General features: G+C 40.9%; 1 protein-coding gene across 1 annotated transcript in view; it reads left to right on the forward strand.

The window, feature by feature from the left end:
• The first annotated feature begins 12,178 nt into the window (after window positions 1–12,178).
• The window catches only part of ITGB1 (integrin subunit beta 1), a 43,004-nt gene continuing 28,346 nt past the window's right edge, over window positions 12,179–26,836 (forward strand). The window contains exon 1 of the mRNA XM_040645271.1: window positions 12,179–12,314. The gene's annotated coding sequence lies outside the window, so the exon portion shown is untranslated. The remainder of the gene's footprint in view (window positions 12,315–26,836) is intronic.

Below are 26,836 nucleotides of genomic sequence, written 5' to 3' on the forward strand. Positions count from 1 at the left end.
ACCCAGCCACCCCTCAAATAAATAAAATCTTAAAAAAAAAACCAATAAATTATTTCATTATTTTGTTTTTATTTATTTTTTTATTATGCTATGTTAGTCACCATACATTACATCCTTAGTTTTTGATGTAGTGTTCCATGATTCATTGTTTGCGTATAACACCCAGTGCTCCACACAGTATGTGCCTTCCTTAATACCCATCGCCAGCCTATCCCCATCCCCCATCCCCCTCCCCTCTGAAGCCCTCAGTTAGTTTCCCAGAGTCCATAGTCTCTTGTGGTTCATTCCCCCTTCTGTTTACCCCCCCTTCATTCTTCCCTTCTTTCTCCTACCAATCTCCCTGCTACTTCTTATGTTCCATAAATGAGTGAAATGATATGATAATTGTCTTTCTCTGCTTGACTTATTTCACTTAGCAAAAACTCCTCCAGTCCCATCCATGTTGCTGCAAATGTTGGGTAATCATTCTTTCTGATGACTGAGTAATATTCCATTGTATATATGGAGCACATCTTCTTCATCCATTCGTCTGTTGAAGGGCATCTTGGCTCCTTCCACAATTTATCTATTGTGGACAATGCTGCTATGAACATTAAGATGCATATGGCCATTCTCTTCACTACTTCTGTATCTTTGGGGTAAATACCCAGTAGTGCAGTTGCTGGGTCATAGGGTAGCTCAATTTTTAACTTTTTTTTTAATGTTTTTTTTTTATTATATTATGTTAGTCACCATACAGTACATCCCTGGTTTTTGATGTAAAGTTCGATGATTCATTAGTTGCGTATAACACCCAGTGCACCAAGCAATACGTGCCCTCCTTACTACCCATCACCAGCCTATCCCATTCCCCCACCCCCCCTCAAGCCCTCAGTTTGTTTCCCAGAGTCCATAGTCTCTCTCATGCTGAGAATCAATTTTTCAATAGATTGCCCAATAGCAATTTTCTACTTTTATAATTCCGCTGTAGTTCTCAGCTATAATTCTTCTTTAAAAAAGAGCTTTGCTTAATCAAAGACATCAACTTAGATACTTTGCCAATTAATTTATACAGGAAGAGTAGGATAAATGCTTAACTCTTTCCCAATTACCAGTTTTCAGACTAAGAAGTTAGTTCTCTGGCCACCTTCAATGGTGATAAAAGATGATTTCTTTTTTTCTTTCCTTTTTATTTAAATTGCCGTCTGCTCAATATCTTTTATTTAACTTTCCTGTTTTATCTTTCTTAAAAACAATGAATTCATACATTTTTATAAATTCAATATATTTGAATCAAGTGTAGTCACTTTTCCTTTTTGAGGCTCCGATTGTCCCGTCTTGGACAGTGGAAGGGTCTTTTGATCTCGCTCCTATATCCTTTTGATAAACCCAATGAATCTTTGGTGATTTCTTTGGTTTCTTGGGCGTGTGCATGCATGTGCACTCTCTCTCTCTCTCTCTCTCTCTCACACACACAGTCTCAATTCATCTCATATATTTCCTATTTCAGGTTTGAAATCACTCATTTTTCCAATCATTTCCCAATTAGGGAATTGGTGGGGAATTTCCAGTAGACCACAATTTGGACTCCAGGAGTATTCATTGCTTCTAAGTTTATTACTGTTTCTAGGTCTTTCCAGTGTATTGAACAAGGAAATATACATTTAAAAAAATTGTGGTAAACTACACATAGCATAAAATTGACCATCTTAACTGTTTTAAGTGTATAGTTCAACAGTATCAAGTACATTCACATTGTTGCGTAACCAATTTCCAGAACACTTTTTGTCTCACAAAACTGAAACTCCATATTCATTTGTTGTTGCTTACAACTCACCATTCTCCAGTCTCCTAGCCTCTGGAAACCACATTTCTACTTTCTGTCTCATAAATTTGACTACTCTAGGTACGTCATATAAATGGAATTATTCAATAGCTGTCTTTTTTGTGACTGGCTTATTTCACTTAGCACGATGTCCCTCAGGTTCTCTGTGTTGTAGCATGTGCCAGAATTCCCTTCCTTTTAAGACTGAATAATATTCCCATTGTATCATATACCATATTTTGTTTTTTCGATTCATTCGCCAATAGACAGTTGGGTTGCTTCCCTATTTGCCTGTTGTGATAAGCCTGCTTTTAAAACAAGTGTACAAATATATTTTGGAGACTCTGTTCTCAGTTCCTTTAGGTATACAGGTATACCCAGAAGTGGAATTGCTGAATCATACGGTAATTCTATTTTCTATATTTTTAGGAACCTCTATCTTTTTCCATAGCAGCTGCACCATTTTACATTCCTGTCAATAGTCACAAAGTTTCTAATTTCTCCACATCCTTGCCAATACTTTTGTCTTCCCTTTCTAATAGTAGACATTCTAGTGGATATAGGTGGGCTCTCATTGTGGTTTTGATTTACATTTCCCTGATTATGATGTTGAACATTTTTTCTTATGTTTCTTGGCCATTTGTATAACTTCTTTGGAGAAGTGTCTGTTTGAGCTCTTTGCCTATTTTTTATTGGTTTGTTTTTATTATTGTTGAATTGTGGAAGTTCTTTATATATTCTGACTATTACTCCCTTATCAGATATATGATTTGCAAATATTTTCTCTCATTCCATGGGTTGGCTTTCATTCTGCTGATTGTGTCCTTTGATGCACAGAAGTTTTAATATTGATGTATTTTTTTACTCTTGTTGCCTGTGATTTTGTTTTTTTTGTTTGTTTTTTGTCCAAACAGTACTTGCCAAATCCAATGTCATGAAGCTTTCCCCCTAAGTTTTCTTCTAAGAGTTTTATAGTTTTGGGCCTTATGTTTATGGGTCTTTGATCCATTTTGAGTCTCTTTTTTTTAAGTTCTTTTTTTTTTTAAGACTTTTTTTATTTATTTGAGAGAGATAGTGTGACCTATGGGAGGAGTAGAGGGGCAGGGAGAGGGACAAGCAGACTCTGCACTGAGTGCAGAGGCTGATACGGGGCTTGATCCCAGGACCCTGAGATCATGACCTGAGCTGAAACCAAGAGTCAGATGCTTAACCGACTGAGCTATCCAGGCACCCCTTGAGTTATTATTTTTTTTTATATATAGTGTAAAATAAGGATCCAACTTCATTCTTTTGCACGTGGATATCCAGTTTTCCAAATACTATTTGTTGAAAATACTGTCCCGTTCTCCAAGAATAGTCTTGGCACCCTTGTCAAAAATCATTTGACCATGTATGTTAGGACTTTTGGGCTCTCCAGTCTGTCTTTACACCAGTACCACATTGTTTTGATTATTACAGCTTTGAAATCAGGAAGTTTAAGACCTCCAACTTTGTTCTTCTTTTTCAAGGTTGTTTGGGCTATTCAGAGTCTCTTGAGATTCAATATGATTTTAGGATGAACTTTTCTATTTCTATAAAAAATGCCATTGGGATTTTGATAGAAATTGCATTGAATCTATAGATTGCTTTGGGTTGACATCTTAACAATATTAAGTCTTCCAATCCGTGAACATGGGATGTTTTAAAATTTATTTGTGTTTTCCTCAATTTCTTTTCAGCAATCTTTTATAGTTTTCAGTGTATGAGTCTTTCACCTCCTTGATGACGTTTACTCCTAAATAGTTCATTCTTTTTAATGCTATCATAAATGGAATTGATTTCTTAATTTCCTTTTTTGGATTGATGTATGCACATGTAACTGATTTTTGTGTATTGATTTTGTATCCTACAACTTTGCTGAATTTATTTGTAGTTCTAACAGGTTTTGTGTGTGTGTGTGTATAATCTTTAGAGTTTTCTACAAATCAGATCATATCCTCTTCAACCAATCATAATGTTACTTCTTCCTTTTATTTTGGATGCTTTTTTTTTTTTTTTTTTTGCTTAATTACTCTGTCTAGAACTTCCGGTACTGTGTTGAATAGAAGTGGTGGAAATGGGCATCCTTATCTTGTGACCTTAGAGGAAAAGCTTTGTCTTTCACCATGAGTATGATGTTGGCTGTGGGTCTTTCATAAATTTCTTCATTTTGAGGTAATTTCCTTCTATTCTCAGTTTGCTGCATGTTTTTATGAATTAAACGGAATGTTTTAAAGAACAAGGTGATGAATGAAAGCTACAATAAATAATTGCTTTCTAAGATGTTACTTTAATGTTACTTTGTAATCTTCACAAGGTATTGAAATAACCATCATATTTCTTGTTAAGCAAATAGTGAACAAGTATTTACTCATTCATTCAATAACTATTGTTTGCTCTCTACATGTGTCAGGTACTTCTGGGAACTGGGCAAGGCTTTAGACAAAGTAGCTGCTCTCACGGAGTTTGTACTTTGTAGCGGAGGAAGATAGAAAATAATCATAGAAAAAATGAGTAGAAAAATATCAGATAGTAACTGGTGCCTTGCAGAGAATTAAAATATGGCAATGTGATGGAGAGGGTCTGGGGAACTATTTTAGATTGGAAGGTAGGGAAGACCTTCTAAAGAGGTCAGAGTTAAGCTGAGATCTGATTGATATGAAGGAAGTAGACATGCAAAGAGCAAGCATTTCAGGCAGAGAGAATGACAAGGACAAAAACTCCAAGATAGGAACACACCTGGTGAAGTCATGGAACAGAGAGATCAATGCGATTAAAGTACTGTGGGCAAAGGGGAGATGGTTTAAGATGATGTCAAAGAAGAGGGGTGGTTATTTTTGCCCTAAATGTAAAGAGAAGCAATATAATCATATATGTAAAGCTCTGTGTTAGACACACAAACACTTAAGATATGCTCACTGCCTTTAAGAAAGGTAGACTCTTACAAGGTCTCTAATAAAAAATATGGAACTGACCAAATTTGGAATGATGTGCTTGAACAATTTTAGCTATGCTTATATGCTTATTTACATTGATATACAAAAATTAGAATCTCGGGGCGCCTGGGTGGCACAGCGGTTAAGCATCTGCCTTCAGCTCAGGGCGTGATCCAGGCGTTATGGGATCGAGCCCCACATCAGGCTCCTCCGCTATGAGCCTGCTTCTTCCTCTCCCACTCCCCCTGCTTGTGTTCCCTCTCTCGCTGGCTGTCTCTATCTCTGTCAGATAAATAAAATCTTTAAAAAAAAAAATAGAATCTCATGTCACCCTTTCCTTTTAGATATATTTATTTATATATATTCATTATATATTAAATTACTTATATAAATATTTTCATATATATGAAATTTATATTTATATATATAGATTAAGAGATAGTTTTTCAATATAACCTCTCAATTCTGTTTCCTTACCTATAAAATGTGGATAAAACTAATATTACTTCACAGTGGGGATTACACCATGATATGTTCTGCATCTTGTTCATGGTGCACACGAAATATACACCCAAGTCTTTCCATAGCCATACATTCAGGTCCAACGCATTATTTTTTAAAGCTGCTGATTGTTATATTCTATGGGTATACTAGAATTTATTTTTTCAATTTTGTCTTTCCCTGAATGTCATAGAGTTGGAGTCATACAGGATATATCCTTTTTAGACTGGCTTCTTTCACTTAGTAATATGCATTTAAGTTTCCTCCATGTCTTTTCATGACTTAATAGCTCATTTCTTTTTAGCCTAAATAATACTGCATCATTCGGACGTACAACGGTTTACTCACCCATTCACTTCCTGAGGACACCTTCGTTGCTTCCAGGTTTTAGCAATCATGAATAGAGCTATTATAAACGTCTGTGTGCAGATTTTTGTCTTGACATAAGTTTTTACCTCCTTTGGGTAGATACCAAGGAGTGTGATTGCTAGATCATATTGTAAGAGTATGTGTAGCTTTGTAGGAAATGCCAAACTGTTTTCCCAATGTGTCTATACCATCTTGCATTCCCACTAGCAATGAATGAGAGTTCCTGTTGCCCCATACCCTTGCCAGCGCTTGGCGTCCTCAGTGTTGGGATTTGGGCTATTCTGATGGGGGTATAGTTGGGTCTTGTTGTTGTAATTTGCCATTCCCCAACGACATATGGTATGGAACATCTTTTCATATGTTTATTTGTCTTCTATATATCTCCCTGGGTGAGGTATCTGTTAAGATCTTTGGTCTGTTTTTAATCAGGTTGTTTGTTTTCTTACTATTAAGTTTTAAGAGTTCTTTATACATTTTGGATCACAGTCCTTTATCAGATATATCTTTTGTATATATTTTCTCCCTACTGGTGAAATTGAAGTATCTCATTTCCATAGCCAATGAGCTGACTATACAAAAAAAGCAGTTTAGTTGACATTTTAGGCATGTGGCAGCCATAAGCAGTTCTAAATAGGGAATTCTTGTGATCACAGAGCGAAAAGCCTATGACATCAGCCAACAACAATGCAGAAATCCTAAAGTAGAAAAGCCACAGGGCTTGTTTTTCTGAATGCTATATGGAAAATATTCCTAGGAAATATAACTAAAATTTATTTAGAATTGTTTTCAGTCTGATTAAACATGTCCATTTTTTGATCAGGAAATTTTTTAGATATAATTTGAAGGCACTTCAAATATATAAACTGGAAATTTGAAATAAAAAGTTCTAGGGGCGCCTGGGTGGCTCAGTCGGTTAAGCGTCTGCCTTCGGCTCAGGTCATGGTCCTTGAGTTCCAGGGTTGAGGGACTGAACCCTGACTCAGGCTCCCTGCTCAGCGGGGAGTCTGCTTCTCTCTCTCCCTCTGCTGTGTGCGTGCTCTCTCTCTCTCTCTCTCTTTTAAATAAACAAAATCATTAAAAATTAAGATTAAAAAAAGATATAAAAAGTTCTGTTTCTCTTTGAAGTTTATTTTACTTTGAAAATTAAACACAAACACTTTTTAGTTGTATGTTTTGATTACAAATTACTGTACTTTTTCGTTCTACTTTCTATAGGTTAGATAGCACTGCAGTGAATATCTTGTTATAACAAAATATTTGGACATTTATTTGATGTTTAAAAAAAAGTTTTAGATAAGACTAATCAGTATTCAACTCAAAAATCCAGGGCAACAACACAAAGTTTTGGTTTATGCTCTTGATCTATAAAAGGGACTGATCATATTTGGGCTTAAAATACTGAATCTTAATTTTGGGAGTTAAGTTTCCATTAAAACCAGAAATACCTGCAAAAATACAGATTTATATGTATAAGTGAAATCCTGTCTATAATTTTAGAGGTTCATGTATTCGTGGTTTCCCATACATAGGTACACAGCAACAACTCTATCTTAGATAGTGTGTTATGGGCATTAATTTGGAGGAGGAGGGCGCTTTTACTAACCAAACAAACATACCTTCTGACTAACCTAGCCTTCCCACTCCCTAATGAATCCGGCCTAAAATCAACCTACTCTTAACTCAAACTAGCAAATTTTCTCAATACTCGAAAGTAGTTAAATGAGAAAAAGAAATAATGTTTTATTGTCACTTGCCATAACTCATTGGTAGCACCATCACTTCCCGTACTGAATGACCCTGGTTCCTAAAAATAACTCCAGGGCTATTTAACTGCTTATATTTGGCATATTCTTCATTCTTATTTGGGAAAGCACATTCCCTTCTCCAGCTGAAGAAACTCAGCGTCTGAAAAGAGCTGCCTAAAAACACCGCTCCCTCTGGGCTCTTAAAAATGTTCAGCATCTGAATGCTGGCAGGGAGCGCTCACACCCAGTGCAGGCAATACCCTGTGGACTGAGCAACAGAAAAACGGGGATGCTATATATGGAAAACAGGAAGCAGGACTAGTTGAGGCAGCCTCACTCACAAGTGACCCATATAGAAAGCCATAATCCAGCAACTGTTATCTAGAAAAGGAAAAGACTTAATAGCTTAGCTTAAGTTCTAAGGGACGCAGTGCAAATCAGGCCGGACTGTTCTGACATTTTCCACCTTACTTTTAAATAAGCAAAAGAGTAAAGTTCCAACTAAAGCCTCAGGACGGGCTAGTCAAATACACAGACACGTAGCATGTATGCAGAATTGGGCGCTGCCTCGCAGCAAACTGAAGTTTTCATGGTTGCTCTGGCAGTTAGGGTATTGAGGACTGGTCATGAAATCAAAGTCCCCAAGCCAAAAAACAAGGTGCAAATAAAAGAACTTCCAGTTTCTCAGCATTATATGATCATTTGCATGTTAGTTGTCTATTTGGAGACAGAAAAAGAAGGAACTGGAAGGACTGTCTCACTCTTGTTTTTCTAAGAGTCAATTAATTCCCAGGGCTACTTCTTTTTCTTTAACCAAAGCACACAGATTCACATTTTAATAGAGGGATTTTTAGTTTCTTAGGAAAAGAAATGGGGTTATTTTTTACTAAGAAGCACTTCAGCAATAGTATTATAAGACATCATCAGAGACTTTTATTCCTTCCCTCCTCTTCTGCTCATCTTTGTCCCTTTTTTAATGTTTAAAGAAGAGTTACGTTCTAAGTGGCTGGTGGCAGATGAGGAAAATATATCTAGGTCGCTCTGTAGAAACAGTTCTTGGAAACGTAGCTGATGACTTACCTAGCCACTGTCAATCAGTTTGCTCCAGGAGCCATCACATACATTTATAATGGTATTTAAAACACGAGTCTTGTTGACCGACCAGGTTACTTTCAAAGACTTTCCTCAGTTGAAGCTCTAAGTAGGGCGAATTCATCAGTAGGAGCCCCTTCAGTTAGCACACTCATCCCCACACAAGTTTCCCCCATCGTTAATGTTAGAATTGGTTTTCACCTGTAAACCTGGAACCTGATTTTCAATGTGTCCCTATGCATTCCCTTCAAATTTCTAAAATTATTTCTTATTCCTGATTGTCTGGACACTCTTCTTTACTGGATGACCATAGACTCTACCATTCATATCTGGGTATAGTTTGGGGAATGAAAGGGGTGCTATTAATAATTATGCTTGGACAACAAACTCTGGCTATCTTGGGCATACCAGGACACAGAGTCTCCCTGCTTATTTAAAAGCAGTCTGGTGTGGATTGTGCCAAAGTTTGCCAGTCAGCGGCCAACACCAAGAAAAAATTGGTCTTAGGTGTACTTGCATTCTTCCAATGCAAGCATCCATCCTTTGTTCTAACCGCACAGGCTCCTCTGATGCTTATTGCACTTAGAAAATGATTCATAGGGGCACCTGGGTGGCTCAGTCATTAAGCGGCTGCCTTCGGCTCAGGGCGTGGTCCTGGAGTTCTGGGATCGAGCCCCACGTCAGGCTCCTCCACTGGGAGCCTGCTTCTTCCTCTCCCACTCCCCCTGCCTGTGTTCCCTCTCTCGCTGGCTGTCTCTCTGTCAAATGAATGAATAAAATCTTTAAAAAAAAAAAAAAAGAAAATGATTCATAAATGAACACATATTAAACTATTTGCCCATAAAAGTTTATACTGTTTAAGGTTGTTCTCACTGTCAAAGATTGAAAAGCCTTCAAGTAATCACGGGGTGATTTGTGGCTTACTGAACGGGGTAATATTGAGAGGGTAAGTCCCAAGACTGCTCAAAGTGCAAGACAAAGACAGCTCTCCACTCCTGAAGTCAAAATCAACTTACTCACTCCCCATCCTGTATTTCATAATCATGGGATTATGAAATTAGCAGATTAACAATTTGCTAGATCTAAAGGTCAGTAATCAAACTGTGATCCCACTGTTTAAAAGAGATAATCGAGTTCCTAAGAACCTTTAGTTTCTTTTGTGCCTCACTAAATATTAGTGGTTCCTTTCATTTATGTAAGCCCATCCTTTAATTATTCATAGAAGTAGGGATTAAAGGCCAATTGAAAGGAACCTACGTATCCAATAAAGTCTTTACCCGTGAGCAACACTGAAACTTCACTTTGGAAAACAGTAGTTGAATAAAGATACCTTCCTTTCTTTCTTTCCCTTTCTTTCTTTCTTTCTTTCTTTCTTTCTTTCTTTCTTTCTTTCTTTCTTTCATTTTTTTATTTTAGAGAAAGAGAGAGGTGCGGTAAGCGGAGAGGGAGTGGGAGAGAGAAACCCAAGCAGAACTGCCACTGAGTGCAGAGCCCAACATGGGGCTCAATCTCATGATCCTGAGATCAGGACCTGAGCTGGAACCAAGAGTTGGATGCTTAACCCAACTGTGCCTCCCAGGTGCCCTGAATAGATATATTTCAAGGGACATACAGTAGTATGGTGACAAAACCAAAGACCAACTTTTAATTATCAGATGTAATGACTTAGGAGATGGAAGAAGACAACTTATAATTGGGAGACAGTATAGGTACAATATAATTTGTTTGAAAGTTAAGGTACCAATAGATACCCTGTCACGATATGATCTAGCAATGTGATTTATACTATCTCTATTTACTAGGACTTCCTGTTCAGCATGGTAAGACAGACCAATCCTTTTTTATTTTTGAGTAGTCATAAATTTTATAGTTAGCTAACTATTCATTAATAGTTATATGAAATCACAGGTAGAGCCATACTCCTGCTCAATTACTGCTTTTCTCAGATAACATTTTTTTTAATTTCTCATTTTTTTCAAGGCTCATGAATTCTGTACATAAATTGTTACTCACACTTCAGTTTAGCAGAATGTTCTAACCTGGTCCCAAGGGAGCAAAAGGACCTCTTTATTCATTTATCAAATATTAGCTGAGTCCCTGTTATGTGTCCTGGAACAGTGTTTGACACTGGGATGAGATGATTCAACTGCCCTTGAACTAATTTAGTTTAGGGTTGTACAAATCTAAACTTCGTAATATCCTGGTGGCACAGACTGCCTCCTCAAATCACACACAGAGAGGAAAATTCTGGGAAATGCAGTGCAAATCAGGCATAGATCAATTATGCTTTATCTTTGAACTTCAGTCTCCCATATCGAGACCAGGCCACTTTTAATTGTGAATAGTGGTGTAACCAAGAATCCAAGATTCTTTAAATCCAAGAATGTTGAGCTCTGTGTCAGCTTTACTATTGGGATATTAATACAGAGACATCATTTAGCCTCATCCATTAAGTGGGAAAAATCATGTTCATTTCTTCGAGGTCTTTAGAGATTATCTAACCAACAGATTTGATTTTGCTGGTGAGCAATATACAAATTTTCCATAGGTAGAATTATTTTATTTTCTCTTATTTAAAATTGGCAGCCTAACGAGCATCTCAGCTTCTCATCTCCCCCAAGTGAAACTCTACTTCTCAGTTTCACAAATCTTATTTGAACTCTATTCCCAACAGGGTGCTGCAGCTAGCTGCCCAGGTGGCAGGGCACAACAATTTCTGTTAACAGGATGGCAGCTTGCCAGCAGCATATTCTGAATTACTGGGTTTCAGTATGATGTTGGGTGGTACAAGTTTCAATCCTCTTATCAAAAAAAAATGTGTCCAGCTATTCTCATAATGAATGTTTCCCTTCTCTTTGAAATGTTCCTTCTCCAGCCCTCATCTCCACCTACTAAAAAAAAAGGAAGAGAAACAGACACTGTATTCTTATGGATGGAATTTTTCCTCCTAACCCTGCTCCCCATAAATGGACCTCCAGATTAATTTAACAAAAGCAGATCCCTGACTCACACTATTTTTCCCGAAAACTTTCCTAAAAACCCGTCTTTCTTGGTATCGATTTTTTTGTCTTCACCACCTACCTCATAGACTCAAGTCGAGCAAACTATCACAGAAAACAGTATTGGCTTTAGCTGATTCCCTTCCAAAAGTTAAATGTTTTGGGCCCCACGAAGCCCTGTAGGGTGAGCGGCTGTCTCGATCTGCTTGGGGCTGAAGGAGCTGCCGGGACAGTCCTGGGCAAAACGGACCTTTGGGTGTGGCTCTGGGGAAGTAGAATGTAGGGCCGAAAAGGAGTCCAGCCCCAGGCTCCCTAAGGCCCACCCAGCCTTCTCTCATGGGAGGATATTACAGCTCGCCGGGGCCCTGCGGAGCACCGGCGCTCACCCCAACGCTCCCTTGGCAGGAAAGGAAACTGAGGCACGGCGAAGGCCTGGCCGAGTCCGCGCCCCGCCCTCCACGACTCTCCCCCAGGCCCCGCTCCCGCCCCACTCCTTTGTCCAGGCCGCGGTCTTCCTGCCTCCTCCTCCGCCTCCGCCGCCACCTCCTCGCCTCCGGCGCGGCTGACGCGGCCCGGGAGGAATGCGTTTCCGGAGGGAGAGCGCGGCGGCGGCGGCCTGAGGAGAGGATCGGCCGCGCCGAGGAGGCGGTGCCGCGGGGGTCGTTTCCTGCCGGGAGGCGGCGCCGGGCCTCCGAGTCTCCTCCTCCCACCCCCGAGGAGGAGGAGCCGCCGCCGCCCGCCGCGCCCGAGACCCGGGAGGCCGCGCCAGCCCACGGGAGAGACCGAGCAGGAGCCGCGGAGCAGCAGGCCCGAGCCGAGCGCGCCGGGGCCTGGACGCCGCCCGGAGAAAGTAGGCGCCCTGGGGGGCGGGGCGGGCGGCGGCCGCGGGACCCCTGAGCGCCGCCGGACCTCGGGCGCTCAGCTGGGGGCCAGGCCCCGCGTGTCGGGGGCGGGGGACGTTGGGGCCGGGTGGGCCGCCGGGCCGCGGCGTGGGTGGGGGCGGAATCCTGCCCTGGGGCCGGAGAGGAAGTCCGGCCGGCGGCCGCGCTCCCGGCTTCTCCCGCGGCCCTTCCTGCCCTTCCCAGGCGCGGGCGCCCCGAGGGCTCGGAGCCGGCCCTGCGGCGTTGCGAGTGGGAGGGTCGCCGGGCTGGGCGCTGTCACGTCGGGGCGGGGGTCGTTGGAGGACCCGGGCCCGCGACCGGCCCCCCCCCGACACCTGCCATTCATAGCCAGCCTTGCCTGACTCGTGGCCTGGGCTGGGTTGTGCGAACTGACCCCGCGCGGCGCCCGGGTTTCCGTCCGCGGCTCCGGCGCGTGCAGGTGAGAAGGCGAGGGGCGGCCTCCCCGGGACTCGACGCCGCTTTAGGACTTTGAACGATCCTTGAGGGTTTCCCTTTGTTTCCATTCCTGTCGCCGGCTGCTTTTCCTTTGAGCAGCGTTGAGTTTAGTAATTCGCTTCCAGCATCCAGAAGTTGGGCCTGTGGCCTGGGGTGAATTGTGGGGTGGGCCCCAACAAAAGTTGGCACCGTGGAGCCGCTAGGAAAAGAAGGCGCGGTGTTGGCATATATAGGTTTTTCCACTTAATGTTTATGAGGGCCGCACTTGAGTGTGGGATCCCTCAGCGTGAGGGTCCCGGGCGCTCCGCAAGATCGGTGCCCGACCTGCTCCTGGTGCCTTCTTACTACGTGTCAGTTCTTGTGCTTCCTAACAAGCGGTAGTTTAAGAATACCAGTATTTTATGCCTAAGTCATTGTTATTTCACCGAATTTGTGCTTTGGAGTCAAAATCTAGCACTAGTAAATTACTCTCTTTAGGCTTCCATTTCCGCATCTGTAAAATGGGAACAATACCCACACTAATAATAAAAGAAGCTATTATAGTAACGACAGTGTGGGCCATGCTTAGCTCTAAGCACTTTATCTGTATTTTCTCATTTTATCCTGGAACCGATACAATGAGGTAGGTGCCATTTTTATCCCCATTTTACAAATGAAGAAACTGAGGCACAGGGAGCATAAGTAACTTGGCTGTGATCATGGAGCCAGTGAGTGGAGAACGCATGGGGTCTAGCACCGGAGCCCATGTTTGAACCACAGGTAACCTTTCCTAACTACAATATACTTGTGAAAATTAAAGGTAATACATAAAACAGTTTAGAGTCGAGTAGATGCTCAATAAATATGCCTCCTTTTCATCCCTTCTTGATATATTAAAAAGATTTTTTAAAAAAATTTCAGGATGTAATTGATAACATCATTAACAAGGTTTCCTTGGATCACATTCCACATAGATATGCATGTGGGTAGAATTACTGGGTTGTTATTTTTTGTTGTTTTGATGGTACAAAAATAATGTGAAATGAATTTTGGTTAGGCATCTTTCGTAACCTACAGCCTTTAGGTTATATTAATAGACCACTTTTAGAAATGATTAAGAAATTTTAGATGAAAGTTAACCTATTCTCCATTTGTGAATATATGGGTCCAGAAGGGGATAGGACTTACTTAAGAGTTCCGCTACAGTGTTTATATTTTTAAATAATTTTAGTTCACTGATCAATATTAAATGAGTGACGGAAGATAATGAAGTGATACATAGAAAACAGAGAGAACAAATCAGTATTTTGGGGACAGGTCTCTGAGGAAAAAGCCATTCATTTATCCTAAAATTAAGTATAAAATGGAAGATGTTATTAGAATGTTAGCCAAAAAGACAGGGGATGTGGTTAATACTTCTGTAAATAGAAAGCAAATCAACTCCAAGTTAAGGCATTGGTGTTGACTTCACAGACCTAAAATGTAAAGTTTTTGTAATGTTGACTTTTTTTAAAAGAATGCTAAATTCCATATTATTTTGTTATTATTTTATAATACCCTCCACAATCTGTGCATGAAAACGTATAGAATCAACAATATTGAAAATTGCTAGATTTAGTAATTTTAACAATCATGTGGCTTTTTTCTTAACTTTCTGGCAGTATAATTAAAATCTGGCCCAAATTTCCATCACCGAATGAATATGGAGTTCTATATTGTTATCGGTAAACTCCTGACTCCAGGAGCTTCTCTGGGGACATCTGGTCACTTTGTAATAGAATTAATCAGTTTAATGTGCTAGTTTTAATGAAATGCTTGCCACATAATAGCTTTATTGTTCGGCTTCTTGCCAAATTGTGGCTTACAACATGGGGGGGAGTAATAGAATCGTCTACCTAAGGAAAATATTTTTCTTTAATATTCGGTTAGTGCACTGGTCTGCTCTTAACTGCACTGCTGGAATGATGCGATGAAACATCTCCCTCCTGCTCAAAGTTGCAGAACTTCTGAGATTTTCAGTTTCTGAATGTGTAACAAGCTGAATGTGTCTGAGGATTTATATGGCCTCTTGTTAAATTTTAGATTTCCCCGCTCTGCATGGAAAGTTAGGATGTGTCAGGTTGTGGGTAGATTCCTAAAGGATTGTATTGTGCAGATATGTAAATATCTCTTATTGTATTAGCAGATCTAACTTTGGTTATATATTGTGGGATTTTTGTCCTTTTTTGTTGTAGTGGGAATCTTGGGGAAGGGGGATGGGTTGACAGGAGTAAGAGTAAGGAAGAGTGCATTAGTCTTCAGGATTCTGAAATGGTAGCAGTATCTATAGATGGAGAAAGCTGAAAAAATACTACGGTATGTATTTGGGTTAAAGGAGGTCCAGTCTACAAAACCCAGAACATTAGCAACCTTAGAATATTTCAGTGGGTAGGTGAAAAAAATGTGGTATCTCTTCCTCAGGAGCCGTGTGCAAAAGGAGCCAAACTGTACTCTTAAATTTCTCTTCTTTTCAGAGATGGCTAGTTGTAAGATTTACAGAGTTATGTTTATAAAATAATATAGAGTGGGTTTTTGGAAGTCAGCTACTTTTAAAATTTATTTTTGGCTTGTGGTCTTTGATGGTAAGGTTAACTATAGTTAGCAATATGCTAAATTGTTTATATCATCTTGAAATATGTGTATGTGAGAAAAAAGAAATGGATTCGAATATCCATACTACATACCTAAGTAAGCCCATACACACACCCATATAGATATATATGTATATATGTTTTATTTACTGAACTAGTGTCATTGCACAGTCTCCAAAGTGCAGGTTTCTGGATGTATAAAATGACTCATTAGAGTATAGGAAGAAAATATTAGGCTTAATATTATATATACATATATGTATACATATACATATATATTTTTTAACCTTATTTAAAGTTTAAAATTTTTATTTTTAATATCTTATTATATTGCTATGGAAGTACATGTATTTTAGTTTATAAATAAATACGTATTTTGGGTATATGTTAGCTCAAAAATCTTTTCAGTAATAAAAGTGGGTGATCAAAAAGCTTTGGAGATCATTGGCGTAGGGGATGCTTTGGGTGTGGATACAAGCACTGCTGTATTCAGGAGGGAGAATTGATGAAACCTGGTGTCTAAAATAAGAGAGGTGAAAGAAACCCAGAGTGACACAGGCTTCTGGTTAGGTGGTGTCACTTCCCAGGGCAGGCAGTATGATCACAAGGGGGTGGTATTGCGGTGGTACTGATTGACTGGAGGGAGAGGAAATGATAATGCTGAGTGTTTTTAAAAGTGACATCGGTAGAGATGTCTAAGAGCTCAATTGAATACACAGATGAGGAGCTCAGAACAAGAAGTCTGGTTGGGAGATTCTGGAAGTCTAGTCTGTAAGTGCTAGTTGAAGCTATGGGCTGCTGCTGAGAACACCAGAGGAGAGTCTTCAGGGCGAAAAGGGGCCAGGCAGAAAGCCTGGGAACACTTATAAACAGTCTCGGGTTGGGTGGAGGAGAAGGAATCCAGGAAAGCATTTCCTGCCCTGTTTGGTCTCTGAATTCCTAACTCCTTTGTGTGACAGTTTAGCAAGTGTCTTGGGTCTTTGGGAGATTTTCCTGTGATTGACATGTTTGAGGTAAAGACAAAAAGACTTACTAGTCATTTTAGACCCGTCACTAGAAGAGCAGTTTGATGTAATAAAGGCTTTGTGATTGGGAGGTGGTAGACCTGGGTTTCAGTATAAGCTGTGCCACTGAATTCCTCTGTGACCTTTGCTGGAATACTGCACCTTCCAGGGCTTTGGCTTCTGCAGCTACACCATCAAGAAGTGGTCTGTATGTTTCCCTCGTTCTGTCATTCTGTGAGTTGAAGGATAGCTACCGCTCAACCCAGGCAGTGTGGAGTGCCCCTCTTCTCCCGCGAGCAACCATTTTCTTGTATCATCACCAGAGAGGACGGGTGCTATGCCAAATTATTGCTTTAAGAAAACCTGTCAGTGTTGACCAGCCAAATCTATAATTGAGAGCTCTTTGTCAGATGTAACTCTGTTGTAGGTTACATTTTTTCCATCAGTGTGTTGAGTGCCAGTTACTGAAAAATGCTGTGCTCAGTAGTTGTAGATCAAATGGCCGACATGGACTTTGCTGTTGAGTAGGTTGTCTAGTTAGGACAAGTTGTGTTTAATCTAGGGAAACAGCAGATACCGAGGAATATTTTACACAGTGTACTATACCAGGTAATTTTCTGTAGTAGATTTTGAGAAAAAGATCAGCATTGGCATAAGTGGTTTTAGAATGCTTTATAAAGGAGCTTGGAGTGGCATGAACAAAGATACAGATGATAGATGGGTGACCTATGCCAAGGACAGTATAAGTAGAAGGCAGAATTCAGTCTAATTTAGCAAATATTGTTTGACTACTCTGCATGTGTGTATGTGCACCTGTGTGCACATGTGTGTATGTGTGCGTGTGTGTACGAGTATCTGTTGAAAGCCTGGATTTTGTCTTCCCTCTAATCTGGTGTGGTTCACAGACCTGAGTACAATTAGTTATGATAGAAGTTTGAATTAAAACAATATTATTGAGCATCACTGAAACTGAAGGTTTGTCATTTACTATGCTGGACACTTAAGAATATGTTTTAGGAGTAGTTAATTCTCATTATTGTGGTTGGTGAGGAGATGAAGAGCCAGTGAAGGCCAAAAAAAGAGAAAGAAAGAAGAAAAGTTAGCATTTTATTTTGCTGTAGGGAATGTAGTTTAAGTGGATGAGGAAAGTATTCACATGAAAAATTTATTGGGAACGTACCATTTGAAGTATGGAAGTCACATCTCAGTGTATAAATGTTTACTGAGTGAATATATGAGTAAACTTTCTTACTCTTTGTGAAACTCGGAATAGTAATTTCTTGGCTCTCCAATATTTTATAGTTAACATATGATTTCTTTCATATTATGATTGCAGTGCTCCTCAGAAGGGGTCATGGTAGCTCATATTTGATTGTTGAGGAGGAGGTTGTAGTTTGAAAAAGTACATTCGTTATATTAGGGAAAAAACCAAAAAACACAATAGGGAGTGGATTTGTGCTTGTTAAAGGAGCATGGGTTTAGGATGATTGAAAACCGTTATTAAGTAGTCACTCAGGTGCTTATGTTTGGAAGCCTGTGACTAGTGAATGAGTCAGAGAGCAGGAAGAAAATCTAGTAGCTAAGTAAAATGTGATCTACAGATCACCATAAAAACCTGTGCTGCTAAGAGCTTTTACATCGATGATCATATTTTACCTTTGCAGCGGTTCTGAGGTAGATGTTATTTCCAGCTTAGCGCTGAGTCCAATGAGAAATTTATTTCTCCCTATGTTTAGTTTTTAAAACATTTGTTACATATCTGAACTATACCTAGCATTGTGCTTGTCCCACTCCACTGCAGGGCAGAGAGGAGCTGTGGCACAAGGTATGGCCCAAAGTTATTAAACTTTTGATCAAGTAAGAATTTTGGAGTGATCCACCTAAAAGTAGATAAAATCACACAATTTGGGAACATTATTTACAATTCTCCTTAATTAAAATAATGTAGAACAGATGTTGTTTTCAAGTGCTTGTTGATACCGTTACCGGGGTGGTGAACATTTTTTGCTAGCTCCATTTACAGTTGTCTTTGTAAACTTGCCCCAAAATAAAATTTCTCAAACAAAACTGTTACTGACCTACTCTTTTCTCCTTTCAGGGAAGGGCAAAATCTATAGCCGTAGCAGGTGTAGAAAAGGAACAGCTCACTAGGCTAGTTTGAAAAATATCAGTTGCTAGATAATGTCCAGCGGAAGGAGGAGCTTGGAAGAACTGATCTCAGGCAACTTTCCATGCTCATTTTGGATCAGCCTTTAAAATATTATGGCTTGATAGTTTTGGTTCAAGTGTCTTCTGCTTGTATTTTAAGTCTGTCCTTCTTCAGACTTGAGTTTATTAATGCCCCCTCGTCGATCTTTTTAGTTTAATGCTCTTTTTTTTTTAACTGTGTTAGCAGTTTATTATAAAAGGATGTAATTCATGAACAGCCAGATGGAGAAGGTGCGTGGGCAGCCACTGGAAGTGCCACTCTCCCTGAATCTCCACAATTCACCAAGCTAAGAGCTCCCAATTCTTTTTCTTTCTTTTTCTTTCTTTCTTTCTTTCTTTCTTTCTTTCTTTCTTTCTTTCTTTCTTTCTTTCTTTCTTTCTTTCTTTTTTTTTTTTTTCCATTTCCACATAGGCTCTTCCTTTTGAGGGGTGGTGGTGGTATACCAGTTACCTGTTTACTAGATCACCACTGGCTCCATCATGTTTCTAATTGGCCTGAATTATTTTGAATTCTGTGTGGTTTTTCTCAAGCATGCTCTTTGTGTCGTGTTGATCCTGTTCCTTGTATGTTACGAGTTCTATAAAGGATTTCAACTTATATTTCCTCCCTGAGTTCTGTATGCTTTTCTTCTAGTTTTGTGGTCTTACTATTTCTGGCTGATCACCATGAGACCTATTTGAGATTTACTAAATTTCTTCAAGAGCATAATGAATTCATTTAGATTCCCTCCTATTTTCAGAGAGGATTCTTCACTTCCTTTCACTTTTTCTACTGTAGAAGTTTTTCCTGATTAAGTTCCGTGCCCTCCCCCGCCCCCACCAACCGATTTATCTTTGAGGCTTTTTATGTGCCAACGTGTAGTATATCCGTTCTTTATCTTTCCTGTGCACTTGTGGGCTGGGTGGTGGGTCACGGTGATTGATCTTCCATATTCACATTTCCTTGGAGAAGGTGGGCAGACCAGTTCTAGTGATGAATTCTGCTTCAGTCTGTTATTGTCATTTCTTAAAGTATTTAGCCCTGTTAAGAGCTGTTCTCAGGATTCAAATTGTTTTGTGAGCTGTAGCTTTGGAGCAGCCTAACCTTTGCTGTTGGAGCTCTAGTTTCAGGTGGATGTCACCATTGGGGAAGAAAGAGTCGGTGCTCATAAAAAGCACATTTTCTTCTTCTGGGCAAGAGTAGTGAATTGTAGAAAGGTTTCTAGTTCAGACTACTGTTCTATTTATCCACAGTAGGTGGAAAAGGACTTTTAGTGAAGTGTTAGTTGTATCTTTTCCTTGAAGTACTTGGCCTCTTCTCTCTTATTCCCTCTTGTTTTTTCTTTCTTCTTCATCCTTTCTGCTAAGTTTTTGTTAATCATTAATTCTGCCTTTTTATTTGGGTCATAAACACCTTCCTGGTCACCAGCACATACCTCTTCCTGCCAGAGAGAGGGAAATAAAATGCTGAGTTTTAATTGTTCTTCCTGTAGGGGATAGATGCTCTTGCCCCAGAGGAGTGCATCCCCACTCTTACCCTCAAATTTGATGGAATAGAGATCAGTGGGATTTCTGAGCACCTTGCATTTGGGCTGCCCTCTGTACGGGAGAAGTGGGAGGAGCTGCATGTAAATTCTCTGAGGCTTTCAGTTTGGCTCTGTGTTGTTTTTATACTCTGTAACGATTTTTAAATATTATTCTTTTATAGGACTATTTTTTTTTCCCTTTTAAAAGCAGATACAGAAAATAATGATGGTGGGACAGCCTTGGGATGAATACAGCTGTATTATATTTTTAGGAGAGATTTATGATATACCTCAATGTAGCTATCCTAATCTTTTCTATTAAGGTGAAAAGATTTTAAAATGTTATGACATGAGAAAGGAAGCAAATTCTATTCTCTGAAAGAGAGTATTTGAAAATTAAAAACCCTTGACCTTTCTTATTAGAAACCTACTTCTATTGAAAGCTTGAGCTTTTGAATCAGGCCTAGGTTTATATCCCACCCAGCTTTGTCACTGAGTCTGGCTTTGTCTGCATAGTAGATTTGCAATAAATATTTGCTGACTTGAATTTACTTAGTTGTGTTGGAAAAAAATGCACCCTTTTGCAAGAATTTGATAGGAAGAAGTTTTTTGTGGATAGCTTTTTTTGTGGCTTTTTGGTACCTTATTTTAAAACTTGAAATAAATGTAACTCACCACATTTTTAAAAGTAATTTTCCTCTGAAATATAATCGTTCAATTTCTAAAGATTTTATCTGTAAATGTAAAAGGAAATGCCACATGAATTACTTGTGACAGTGTTAAAAATATTAAATAAGTGTGTGTTTAGAATTTGAATAGGACATAAAAGCACACTTTGGTGAATAAAGGTGAGTTTAGAGTGGAGATTAAAATAATTATGTACAATTTTTGACAGTGGGAACAATGCACACAGTTCAGGCTGTTAACCACTAAAATGAAATTGTTCGGAGGAGGTGCTTAAGATGATTTATTGTTTAAGGAATGAATTGTGACCTTTTAGATAAACTTGAATATGGTAAAAAGTAATACGAGGGTAAAATGCCTCTGTAGAAATCGAGGCACAAAACCTGTGGGTACACTCATGAAATTAGCCAATTAAATTAACTTTGGTTGGCCTCCATTCAGTTTGAAGGACTAAGAAATAAACTCACAGAACATTGTTGATCCTTTCCACTACTATGCTCTGAGTCTGTTCTCACCCTGGAAGGATGTTCTTTTTTTTTTTAAATAGTGACTTGAGTAGGCCTTCAAAAATTATAGTTTAATGAAGCACAGACCAGGTGATAGCTTGTACGTAATTCAGATGGTCTGATCTCCATTCCACCTCTGTGACCCTGGAGAGGTTATTTTACCTCTCTGTGGTTTGGTTTCCTCATCTGTAAACCAAAGACGATATCATTCCCAACCGCGTAGAGGTACTTGGAGGGGATAGCTGTTATTATTTTTATCATTATTGTCATTGTAGTCATTTGAAAGTGTTGAAATAAAAATGAGATAACTTTTTATTACAAATTACCCTAAATCCTCAAAAGTCAGTATATTGTGTTATTCTTGTCTGTGTCTCCTCTATCCTCTCTCTGGCTCTTTAAGTATATCAGTCTTCCTCGATAGAGAGAGAACACCAAGCAGTGACTTCTGGGGAGATGACAGTTCATAAGGACAGGTCAGCTTCACACATCTGTAGTAGATGGGTAGGAGCTGCTCGTAGCTTAAATACTAAATTTTTACAACAAAGACTGTTCATATCTGATTTAGTATATGTATCTGACTTCAATCACCACCCCAGTTCTTGCCATCATCAGGGGTCCTCAAGAGTACATGCAGGTGGTACCTCTCACGCTCTGGTCTAGCAGTTTCCTTGACTTTTTCCACTCTGGTGGCCTTCGAGCATTGTATTAGAAACCTCATCTGTCCTCCTAACCTCCTCCTGGCGTCTCTGATTCCAGCCACTGCTGCTGGGAAGAGTTAGTGGTTGACTCACTGCATCTTGCGTGTTCACGTTCCTCCCGGGACTGCTCTGATGTGCCTGTGGGGCGAGAAGCTGCTGCAGCCTTCTGGGTGGACGCACCACGGTTCTTGGAAGTGTGGGGGAAGTGAATGCCCCTCAGGGCCGACTTTCACCTGTGGGGACTGGCATTAATAAATGTACTTCTCCACATTGACCTTCCTCTGGACAGACTTTCTGTACACTTCTCAGAACTTCTCAGCCAGGTCAAGCCTCTAGGCACCCACATGGCAAATAAGTCTCCTCCTGAATTGGCCGATTTGGTTCACTCTCTTCGGCATCTGTGTCTTTCCCTGGGGTCACCTTTGTATAAAAATCGCCTACAGTCCTGTTTTTGTCTCAGCCTCTGCTTTCTGAAGGAACTCTGACTCAAACAATTGCCGGTAGCTATATCCTGGCTTAGAACTTTTACCCAAGACTACCTGTGTCTGAAATGTTAAACCTGTCCTTCTTTCGGGCTCTCTTCCCTCCCCTGTGCTCATGAGCCCCTTTTCTCTCACCTACCTCTTGTGATCTCTAGTCCTTTGACTTTGTCCTCTTCTTTGTTATGAACTGTTGGCCAGCATAGCCGGTGCCTCCTCCCCGCCTACCCGTGCTTGCCAGGGAAACCAATGCATGGATTCAGTGATTTCCAGTGGGAGTCTGAGGACCCATGGGAGGTAGTCTCAGTGATTTGAGCTACAGGAATTGGTAAAAATGTTGTGCTTTTGTGCTAAAAATTACAGGACTAAGCAACCGACATCTGGATTATCTGGTCAACTACTTTGTAACAGAGTCATTATTATTTTGGTGCCGAGTTTTATTTGTATGTGTAAATTAATCTTGGTTCATACAGGTGAAGCATTTTACGTCTAGCTTTAAGTTGGCTGTATATACCTAGATGAATTGAAAATTGGTATTACTAGGGTGTCTATAGTAACTTTTCTATTTAAAGAGAGTCTGCACATTAATTCTGAGAAACTCTTCTTTCCTGGGCTTCTGAGTAATGTCAGAGAAAATGTCATGCAGTTTAATGTAGTTCAGCAAAAATTTTTGAGCATCGACTTTGTGCCAAGTGGTTCTGGTACTTGCTATGGCTGAATAGGACGCACGGAGGCCCTGTCTTCTTGGAGCCTGGAACCCATCAGGAAAGATGGGTCTGAGCAGGTCGTTGGGAGGGAGAGGAGTGGATGTGCCCTGAGGGCTCCTGGTACCCTTCCCCCTGGAGCCCCTCCTCCTCCTCTCCCAGCAGTTGTCCTTGCTCCCGCTTTCAGAGCAAACCTAGGCTGTCTGGCCTGAGCTGACTGACAGACGCACCTCTCTTCAGGCTCACACTGGAGCCTGATGCTGGATGTTGTCCTCTCTGCTCCAAGGACGCCGGGCTCCATCAGTTCCTCTCTCTTGGGTCTTCACCTCGTTAGCTCACCTCTTCCCGAGTATTCTTTCCCTCATGGCCTCCTGTTTTCATAGTTTCAGTTGCGCCTCTGTGCCAGCTGCTCTGGGGTAATCCGTCATCTCTAACCCTGACTTATCTCCTGACATCAAGACCTGTGTCTTACCTTCCATAGGTAGCCTCCCGGCAAGTCCCTCAGGCGTCTCACCTTACACAGTTCTAAAACAAAGGCATTATTTGCTCCTCTGACGTCATCCTCCTGCCTTCTTTGTTTGAAAGTGGTGATTCCTTTTCCAAGCAACCGTCAGATCCCCACTGTGCTTCCTCATAATCCACAGTTGTCTTTTCCTCGTGGTCCGCCTTGCTACTGGGTGCCTTCAGGTGTTCGCTGAGCCCAGCGGTGAAAGCCGTGCTTGTCGTGTAGCTCTTACCTCGACCCTCATCCTCTGCCTCACGCATTTTCTGCCATGTATGTATCTGCCCCATTTCCCCCCCCCAGTTTCCCTGCTATATATAGAATAGAATCTAAACCCTTTGAGCATGGAGGGCCTGGAAGGCTCTCTGTAACCCAGCTCCTCCTGCCTCGCTGGTCTTGGTTTCTATTTTTCCCATCTTATAATTTAAGCCTCAGAAATGCTTAAGTACGTTAAGATTCTTTTTGGCCTTTATGATTTTAAGATTTTTTTAAAATTTATTTTAAGATTATAATATAATTTTTACTTATTGTAGAAAATTAGAGGGACAAAATAATCGTTCGTCCCACAGCCCAGATTTAACTATAAATAACATATACGTATATATGTTATATATATTTTATATTATATATATATATATATATATATTTAAGATTTTATTTACTTATTTGACAGGAGAGAGTGAGAGAGCGCAAGCAGGGGGAGGGGTAGAGGGAGAGAGAAAAACAGATTCCCCACCGAGCAGGGAGCCTAATGCGGGGCTCAATTCCAGGACCTGAGATCATGACCTAAGCCGAAGGCAGACACCCCTAGATATATTTTTTCTAATTTTTTTTCTGTATAGATAAGAGTGAGACCGTCCCAATTGGGTGCTGAGGAGCAGAGTCACCCAAATGTGTATGTTTAGAAATGAGGTTGGAAAGAAGTTACTGTAATTCTTCCTAGGACTCCGGGGCTTTGCACATACAAACCTCTTGCCTGGAACATTTCTCTCCATCTGCCCGCCTGTTTTGCCAAATGCATGAAGCCTCTGAACTTGGCCAGGCAGATTTTGGTGTCCTCAGTGCACTTTGTCCTTATTTTCATTGCAGAAACCATCACATCATATTGTAATCATCTGTATTTTTGTCTGAACGGAAAATTCCTTGGGACAGCGGTTTTTGTGTCTCCAGATAGGGCACAAAACCTGACGAAGTTGGCCGCCGGCCGAGGAAGAACTTCCAGAAGGTGGGGGGAGAAACCAGTAGGGCCCGAGGGAACAGAGCGGGTTAAGAAAGAATGGTGAAATGGATTAAGTGCTGCCCGTAAATTCCCTGGGTAGTAGGTGGCTGTAGCTCCCCAAGTACCTATTGTAGGCAGTCAAGAAGTTTTTGAATGAGTGAGTGAATGCAGAGAGTAAGACAAAGCCTGGAAGATTCTTTGGTTTTGCAAGAGCAGTTTCACAGGCGTGGTAGGACGTGGACACCAGTCACAGCCGGTTGAGGAGGGAGTAGGAGATTGTAAACTGGAGAACAGTGTGGACAACGATTTCTAGACCTTTGAGGACAGGATTAGGTTAATGGCTGGAGGCATCTGTCCCTGCGGCCCCTCAGGATGAAGTGCTCTGCAGGGAATGCCCTTGGTGGGAAACTCCTTAGCGCGGGCCTTGCGGGGGAACAGGCCCCGCCTACCGCGCGTGCGGGCTGTAGACCCGGGTGGGCGTCCAGTAAATCGGCTGCGGATGTGGCCCAGCCCACACTGGGAGAAGAGCTGCCTTAGGCGGAAATGGCGCGGGAAGCTCTTGGGGCGTCCTTGTCCCGCCCCCACGTGCAGGAGGAGCGTCTGGTACCTGCAGGGACTGTCGGCCTTGACCGGGAGGCCGCCGAGTGTCCTGTGCCGCTTCCTCCGCACAGCCCGCTCTCCTCTCCTCGGCCAGGTTCTTCTCCGCCTCGTCCTCACCGCTCTGTACTCGTTTCTGTCGTCTTCTGTCGCCAGTGGCTTCTGTGTTTCCCTGCGGGAAAGCCTGGCCTTTTACAGGCGTCCCCAGCCAATGAGGGTGCCTGTTTCTCGCCAGTGTGCTGACCAGTCACAGCAGAGTTGACGAGTGTCCTTGACCTGTTCGCAGCTGCTGTCCTGTTCTCTCAGCTGCTCTTCAACACTAAGGCCTTGTTTTGCCTGCTTCTGGGTTTGGAGCTCTTCCAGAGCAAGAGAGTATCAGGAGGCTAATCTCTGACTTGTCAAGGTTTACAGAAGGAAAAGGGCAGGGCCTTTAAAGTAATATTTTAAAGGTGGGTAGCCTAAGGATGTGAGGCTTCCTAAAACAGAATGTTTCAGTTACCTGGTAACTTTACCTTCATGGTGACTCTCTGAATTGTGTAATACTTTAAAATGTTTTTCAAAGCAGTCTAGTGGTCCTTGAAGTAGCCTGAGGAGTATCCTGAAGAAACACGTATCAGCCCATATATGGAACAAATAGTTATTCTATTTACTTTGTGGAAACCGCCCAGATGGTCCATTCATCACAGTCTTAATGTTCCAGGGTCTTTTCGTCATAACCTTGGAATTGATAACATTATTTGAATTGCTTAGAATTTTAGTCTACATGGGTTTATCGCACATAAACCTGTTGGAGAGGCCATAGAAGGCAAACTGTAGGCATGTCCCACTTCTGTGACTCTCCGCAGTTACAGTCTTTTGGATGCTGTTACAAGTGATACGTAAGCAAAATTTTGTAAGCTCCCAGCACAGCAGGACTTGCTGGGCTGAGCACAATGTAGAGCGTGTGGTTACGTAAGTTACTCTCACTGCTCTTCGCCGGGAAGCCAACAGAGAAAGCTTAAACAGCATTTAACAGCGGAAGAGACAGGGATCTGGGGTGCTCTGAGCACAACTTTGAAGCACTCTTTGAGAGCTGTGGGAATAGCATCTTAGAATGGAAGCTTTTGAAGCCAGAAGGTTTTTTTTAAAAAGAAATATTTTTTTCTTACTAAAGGAAATTTACCAGGAAAGAAGAAAATCCCACACAGTTACCCATCATTGTTTTTATTAAGAAAGCGAAAAGAGGAAAACACAATTGAAAAACAAGCCCATTGTCTTTTTTTTTTTTTAAAGATTTTATTTATTTATTTGACAGAGATAGAGACAGCCAGCGAGAGAGGG

This window comes from Ursus maritimus, unplaced genomic scaffold, assembly GCF_017311325.1.
Source record: "Ursus maritimus isolate PB19 unplaced genomic scaffold, ASM1731132v1 scaffold_31, whole genome shotgun sequence".
NCBI classification, from domain to species: Eukaryota; Metazoa; Chordata; class Mammalia; order Carnivora; family Ursidae; genus Ursus; species Ursus maritimus.